Below are 6,000 nucleotides of genomic sequence, written 5' to 3'. Positions count from 1 at the left end.
GATACAAGTTATCAAAACCTGTGGCATACAGCAAAAGCAGTCTTAAGAGAAAAATTTATTGTACTAGATGCTTACATTTGAAAAACAGAAAGAGAGTGTATCAACAAACTCATCAACTATCTTATGGAGTTGGAAAAAGAGAAACAATCTAATCCAAAATCCAGCAGAAGAAAATAAATAATCTCAATTAAATCAGAGATTAATGAGATTGAAAACAAAAGAATCATTCAGAAAATTAAATTAACAAAAGGTTGGTTTTTTTAAAAAAATTAATAAAATCAACAAACCTTTGGCTAGATTAACCTAGAAACAGAAAAGTAAAATCTCTAATAACCTCATTTGGAAATAATAAAGGGGAGATAACAACAAATGCCACAGAAATGCAAGAGATCATACTATAAGAAATTCTATGCCCAGAAATTTGACAATGTGGAGGAAATGGATCAATACTTGACATAACACCCTCTCCCCTGATTTAATCAAGAAGAAATAGATCTCTTGAAAAGACCAATTTGAAGAACTGATGTCAAAGAAACAATAAAAAAAACCTCCCAATTAAAAAAGGCCTTGGTCAGGATGACTTCACACCAGAATTCAATCAACCCTTCAAAGAAGAACTTATACCCATACTGCAGAAATTATTCCAAAAAATTGAGAAGGAAAGAATCTTTCCTACCACATTCTATGAAGTAAACATCACCCTGATACCAAAACCAGGAAAAGACCCAACTAAAAAGGAGAATTTCAGGCCAATTTCACTAAGGAATACAGATGCAAAACTTTTCAATAAAACCCTAGCCAATAAATTATAGCTTTGTGCTAAAATCATTCGTCAGAATCTAGTAGATTTCATCCCAGGGATGCAAGGCTGGTTTAACATACACAAGTCCATAAATGTAATTCACCATATCAACAGAAGCAAAAACAAGATCATATGATCCTCTCAATAGATGCAGAAAAAGCATTCGATAAAATTCAACATCCTTTCCTAATTAGAATGCTTAAAAATTTGGGCATAAGTGGCACATTTCTTAAATTGATTGAAGCCATCTATGAAACAAACCCCTAGCTAATATTATACTGAATGGAGCAAAACTGAAAGCTTTTCCACTTAGAACTGGAACCACACAAGTGTCCTCTATTGCTATTACTATTCAGTATAGTGCTGGAAGTTCCAGCCAACATAGTCAGGCAAGAGAATGAAATAAAGGGCATCCAAATGGGGCCAGAGGAGGTCAAACTCTCACTCTTTCCCAGTGATGTGATCTTATACTTAGAGAACCCCAAAGACTCAACCACAAGACTCCTGGAAGTGATCAAAAAAACCCACAATATCTCAGGATATAAAATCAATGTCCACAAACCAGCAGCCTTTGTATATGCTAATAACAGCTAAGATGAGAAGCTGTTCAAGGGCACAATTCCCTTCACAGTGGTTTCAAGGAAAAAAATAAATACCAGGGTTCTTTATAACAAAAGAGGTGAAGGACGTCTTCAAAGAAAATTATAAAACCCTAAGAATCTAAATAGCAGAAGATATTAAGAAATGAAAGAACATACCATGCTCATGGCTGGGAAGAATCAACATTGTCAAAATGTTTATACTACCCAAAGCAATCTACAGATTCAGTGCAATCCCCATTAAAATGCCATCATCATACTTGCAAGATTTGGAAAATACAATATTTTGTTTTGTATGGAATCAGAAGAAACCCCATATAGCCAAGGCAATTCCTAATAATAAAAACAAACCCAGGGTATCAGACTTTTGGCTATACCATAAGGCTGTAGTGATCACAGCATGGTACTGGCACAAAAATAGAGACATAGACATGTAGAACCAAATAGAAAACCATGACATGAAACTGACCTCTTACAGCCTTACAGCCACTTGGTCTTTGATAAACCAAACAAGAACATACCCTGGGGAAAAGAATCCCTATTCAATAAATGGTGTTGGGAAAACTAGACCTGCACCTCTCACCACTTACAAAAATTGGTTCAAGATGGATAAAAGATTTAAATCTAAAGCATGAAACAATAAAAGTCCTTAAAGAAAGTGTGAGGAGAACACTTGAAGACATCGGCCTGGGAAAAGATTTTATGAAGAAGACGTCCCTGGCAACTGTAATAACAATAAAAATAAACAAATGGGACTTAATTAAACTGAAAAGCTTCTGAATAGTTAAGGAAACAACCAAAGCCAACAGACAACCTTCAGAATTGGAAAAGATATTTGCATATTATGAATCAGACAAAAACTTGATAAATAGGATCCATAGGGAACTCAAAATAATCAACAAAAAAGACCCAACAATCCCATGTATCTCTGGTCAAGAGACATGAATAGAAACTTCTCTAAGGAAGACAGACGAATGACTAACAAATGTATGAAAAAATGCTCGTCATCCTTAATCATCAGAGAAATGTAAATTAAAACCATCCTATGTTACTACCTAACCCCTAACCCAGTGAGAATGGCTCACATCACAAAGTCTCAAAGCTGCAGATGCTGGCGTAGATGTGGAGAGGACAGAAGGGAACATTATTACACTGCTTGTGGGACTACAAACTGATACAACCTTTTTGGTAGGAAGTATGGAGAATCCTCTAAGAACTCAAATTAAACCTCCTATTTGATTCTACAATCCCATTACTAGTCATCTCCCCAGAAGAAAAAAAAAATCCTTTTATCAGAAGGACATTTGCACTAGACTGTTTATTGCAGCTCAATTTACCATTGCCAAAATGTGGAAACAGCCTAAATGCCCACCAATCCAGGAATGGATTAACAAGCTGTGGTGTATGTATACCATGGAATACTACTCAGCCATTAAAAAAAATGGAGACTTTACATTTTTTGTATTAACTTGGATGGAGTTAAAACACATTATTCTTAGTAAAGCGTCACAAGAATGGAGAAGCAAGAATCCAATGTATTTTATTCTAATACGAAGGCAGTAAACGAGCTAATACAAGGGGTGGGGGTAGGGGAATGAGCAAGTGGGGAGAGGGGAGGGGTGAGGGGGTGGGGGTCACGGTGTCTGGCACACCTCTTGGGGGTGGGACACAATTATAAGAGGGACTTTATCTAACAAATGCAATCAGTGCAATCTAATTCTTTATACCCTTAATGAATCCCAAACAACAAAAACAAAACGAAATGAAATGAAATAAAATGAAATAAAATAAAAATGTCTCCAGGCATTGCCAAGTGTCTCCTGGTGGGCAAAAGCACTCCCAAGCTATGATTTTAGGAATGTGCCTGGCACATCGTAAATGTTCAAAGAACACTGGCTACTATCATTATTTATTATTAGTAGTATTGTTATTTTAGACTGTTGTTAAAGAGCAGAATTTTTTTGCCTAGGAAAATCTTTGTTTCTTTTCTTGGCCTCCATGAAAATGTGTAGAAAAATGGTCAAATGCAAGGAGAGAGAAAGGATGAGCTAGAGACTGCGTAATCAGCTCTCGACAATTTGGTTAAATGCACTGATTTTCTTTTTGTCTTTCACTAAGGAGAAGAAGGTGACCCAGTATCTAACCCTTGGATACTTTCTGCTATTTTCCAAATTTTACCCAGCTCTTCTAAAGCCTGAGTAAAGAGCATGTTGTCACTGTACTGAGCCGCTGGATGAGAAAAGGGAAAAAGATAACATGGCTGAATCACTGGCGTGCTATTGTACAAGTTGCGCTCTGGTGAGCCGAGCCAGCCCCGAATGTAATTTCCGTGTCTTTCTTCACCTCTCACCTTCCACCATTGCTATTACTTAACCCACTGACCCAAATAGCTGCTTATTAACATTTAATACATGCTAAAGTGTTAGTGGGCTTTGAACAAAACATGAAGTTTCCGATTTGCTTTTCGTTCTTTGCCCTTGAACCATTTCATGAGTAATTCTTTAATGTCTTGCTCTGTCATTGCTATAACCGTGGTATGTATTTTCTTTAAGATAAAAATGAACAATTTATGGAGAAGAATTTCCCCCTCCCCCATGCGTGCAAGCTTTCGTTCATTAAATGGATGTTGAATGTTGATGAGCTCCTATTATGCCAGACATACTGGGCTAGGGAGGTCACAATGAACAGACATGGGGTTTATTTTCCAGTTGCTGTGATGGGGGCGGGGGCAGGAGGTTTGGGAGATGAGTTCATGGGGGACTGCAATGCATGGGGGAACTACTGAAACACATTCTCCTACCTAATGGGTCTTCCTCCATTTAAAAATAAATGAAAAGAGAACTATCCCTACTATACTCCCCCCACTGCCAAAGAAATAAATAGGCTGTCAGAGAAAAGTACGGAATTCAATCAGGTGGGAACCTGGAAGTTTGTGACTTCTGAAGTGTGTAGCCCTCATGCATGCAAAATGCAAGTGCATTTGAGGATAGGAATGTTTAATTTGACATAAATATTTATTAATTCTTAAGTTCATCCCAGAAAATATTTGATGTAGCTAAATTGGGCAAATAGCAACTTTTTTATTTTTTAAATTACAAAAGTAATACATTAACATATTCAGTACAGAAATAGAGGAAAAAATGAAGGGAAGGCCCCTACTTGCCCTCTGCTCCCACTCCTCAATTTTACTGTAGCCAAAGATGGCCAGTGAATGGTTGCAGCATGTCCTTTCAGAGATATATTCATGTGTTAGATGGAACCGTATAAATTTGTTGTTGTCATTGGTCAAGGATGGTCGAAGATGATTTAACCTCATACAGTAGAACCTCTGTGGCTGGATGCTGTGGCCCATGCCTATAATCTTAGCACTGTGGGAGGCAGAGGCAGGTGGATCACTTGAGCTCAGGAGTTCGAGACCAGCCTGAGCAAGAGGAAGACTACATATCTAAAAATAGCTGAGCTTTGCATCAGTCACCTATAGTCCCAGTTATTCAGGAGGCTGAGGCAAGAGTATCACTTGAGCCCAAGAGTTTGAGGTTGCTGTGAGCTATGACACCAGGGCCCTCTACCTAGGGTGACAGAGTGAGACTGGGTCTCAAAAAAAAAAAGAACCTCTGTGAGTTACCACCCAAGGAACTGCAACAAACTGGTCAGCATGTGGAGATGGTCATCATACAGAGGTGGTCAGCATACAGAGGTGGTCATCATACAGAGGTGGTCAGCATGTGGAGATGGTCAGCATACAGAAGTAGTCAACGTGTGGAGGTGGTCATCATATGGAGGTGGTCAGCATGTAGTGGTTGTCAGCGTGTAGAGATGGTCAGCATACAGAGGTGGTCAGTGTGTGGAGGTGGTCAGCGGGTGGAGGTGATCAGCGTGTGGAGGTGGTCAGCATACGGAGGTGGTCAGTGTGTGGAGGTGATCAGCGTGTGGAGGTGGTCAGTGGGTGGAGGTGATCAGCGTGTGGAGGTGGTCATCGTGTGGAGATGGTCAGCATGTGGAGTTAGGCCTGCTGTACTGATATATACATGTGGTGCATGTCCAGCCTATGAAAAAGATCAATTGAAGGAGGTGGTCAACTGTGGAGGTTCTGTTGTATTTAGCCTAATTTGTCCTAAATATGTTATCCTGTGACTTCCTCTCTTCCTTTGACAACATATTTAATATCTTTAAACTTTATGTGAACAAATGAAGATCTATCTGGTTTCTTTGGCACGTAATATCGCTGACAGTATTACTAAAAAATACCCTTGAGAGGCTACATTAATGCTGCAGAGGAGATGCTGGTAACATAGAGCTGCGGAAAATCGCTCATAATAAGGAGCCATCTGAAAAATAACTCCTGGTCACCTGAGGTTAGCCCAGAGGCCCAGTTCTTTCCAAAGGGCTCACTGTGCTTGGTTAAGAAGCTTTTCAGTATGCAAACAAAAGAACGCCCATGTCCCTTCTCCTTGCTTGGGCTGACTCTTGCAGGCTGGTGTAATTTACCCTTCAGCCACCCAGCGCTTTCCAGAGCTCTGCGAGGGCTCCAGGCTGTCTGGGAGAGAGGCTGGGAGAGAGGCTGGCTGGCTCCACGGCCCGGAGACCAGAGTCTGAACT

This window comes from Nycticebus coucang, chromosome 23 (assembly GCF_027406575.1).
Source record: "Nycticebus coucang isolate mNycCou1 chromosome 23, mNycCou1.pri, whole genome shotgun sequence".
Lineage (NCBI taxonomy): Eukaryota > Metazoa > Chordata > Mammalia > Primates > Lorisidae > Nycticebus > Nycticebus coucang.
This window is presented reverse-complemented; position numbering follows the sequence as displayed.